The 2137-nt window shown below is 44.4% G+C and overlaps 1 pseudogene; it reads left to right on the top strand.

Moving 5' to 3' along the window:
• Window positions 1-248: 248 nt before the first annotated feature.
• Window positions 249-990, top strand: LOC138674577 (RNA-binding protein FXR1 pseudogene; annotated as a pseudogene).
• The last annotated feature ends 1147 nt before the right edge of the window (window positions 991-2137 follow it).

Below are 2137 nucleotides of genomic sequence, written 5' to 3'. Positions count from 1 at the left end.
TTTGAAGAAAAGCACAGCAAACAGGAGAGACCAGAAGGGATGTGAATCCTCCAAAAACAATGGACAACTGGCACTGACTAAAGGATCAAGCAAGGCTATACAGCCCAGCCCAAATTGCAAAAAATAGATACACCTGATAAATGCTGCGATCCAGCTACCGCAGCACTACCACTCATAACCACCGGAGGGAGCCCAAGAGCAGAATTCACAACACCAAACATGGGGAAGCAGATGACATTCGGTGAAAGATGGCTCTGAGAGCTGAACAAGATGGTTGTCTAATGACAGCAGGAGAGAAAGATACTTCTCTGTTTAAATGTTTGATACATGTAACTAAAGACCAGAGAGAGGCATGTGTCAGGGAGTCTGTGCATGAAGAATTTAAGAAGGCTGTGGGGGCGTGTAAGGTGTATAGGACCCCAGAAACTAAACAGTTAGTGATACTGTCCACAAATGATGTCACAGCAAAGAGAGTAGTTATCCTGAGTGACATGCACTGGAGATGTGTACGTACGAAGTGGATGATCCGATTGAGGAATGAAGATGCTGCTAGGCGGGTGGTGCATATGAGGAAAGCTCAGAGTCTCCTGGAACATGTAATACAGGTGCCTGTTCCTATGGTGAGAAAAATCATTGGAAGAAAGGGTCGAGCCATGCAAGAGATGGTGGATAAGTCTGGAGTGGTGAGACTAAGAATTCCAGGTGACCATGAAGACCAGATACCCAGGAAAAAAGGGTATGGTTCCATTCTTCATTGTGGGTACCGTGGAGAGTATTAGAAATATACGGACTCTGCTGGAGTATCGTGTGGCTTAGCTAAGAGAGGTGAAGCAGTTAAGGCTTGAATGACTGCGTCTTACAGGGATGCTTTACCAAATTGGTGGAAGATGGTGGCCACCTCCAACCCAAGGTACAGGGAAAAGAAGGGGCCCTCCAAATAATGGAATTGCCACAGCGGAGGCTAGAGGAAAAACAAGAGAATTGGCGTGACTGTTCTCTAATTAGGAAAGACAATAGAGAAGTTCGCCAGCAGGGTTCAGCAAGACAAGGATGCCGAGAATCTAAAAATGGCAAATCTACGATGAGTGCAAGGCTATGGGACTTAGGCAGTAGCCCCTGTAGCATACTAGATAGGTCAGAGTCAGATCAGACAGTAGGCTGGACTGTAAGTGAGTCTCACTGCCTCACAAACCATTGGAGCCGGTCATAGAGAGAGAGGACTGTTTAAGTGGAAAATTGTTCCTGTGCCTTAATCCCGTTGCCAAATGAGTGTCCCCCAACACATTCAGTGAGTGCTATCTCACAACTGTTAAAATTTGTATGCTATTCATTTACCTCCTATTTTACCATGATTTCTATGGTGAAATAATCCCATTAAGAAATTTCCCTATCCATGTTTGTTTGCAGGACAATTTTCCTGCCCTTATCCCCATTTTTCTTCCATTTTCAGTCCCTAGCCCTTACTTTGACCATTTTACAGCCATTTACAGCACTGGGTACCCATTGACTTAAATGGGGTTCGGTGTTCGGGATCAAGTTCGGGTCCCAAACTGGACTTTTTGAAAAATCCGTCAGAATCCGTCGAACCAGAACATCCATGGGTTCGCTCATCACTACTGAAGAGCGGTACAATAATGACTGTCTACAGGCAACAGTGAAGCAGGGTGGAGAAGTTTGCAGCTATATGTCAGCAAATAGATTTAGTGATGTATTCTGGGTTAATTGATGGTTTCATTGATACCATCAATGCTGATACATACAGACAGATTGAAACAGTATCATCAGAACTGAGAACACAATATGTTTACAAATATAGCAAGGGCCCTCTAACTACCACAAAAAGGCCTATTTGCAGTCAAACATGGACATTCCAATCAAGGAATATACTACTAAAGAAAAGAAGTAGAAAGTCCACCAATAAAAGTGTGTCAACTTTTATTGAGTCATAACAAGAGTTGGCAAACACATATGCAACACCTCAGGTAACCGGTTGTTGCAGTGATGTTGCCTTCCTTTCCAGGAGGGTGATGTCATGCTTGAAGGCAAGGGAGATTCTCTCTATCAGGTAAGGCACTCACATTCAACACCTTTGAATCTAGGCCAGGAGGGGGAGCTCAGGACCCCGATTCAGGGGAGC

The sequence above is a fragment of the Ranitomeya imitator genome, chromosome 4 (assembly GCF_032444005.1).
Source record: "Ranitomeya imitator isolate aRanImi1 chromosome 4, aRanImi1.pri, whole genome shotgun sequence".
Taxonomy (NCBI): Eukaryota; Metazoa; Chordata; class Amphibia; order Anura; family Dendrobatidae; genus Ranitomeya; species Ranitomeya imitator.
The sequence above is the reverse complement of the archived record's forward strand: the minus strand, read 5'-3'. Positions and strand labels throughout refer to the sequence as shown.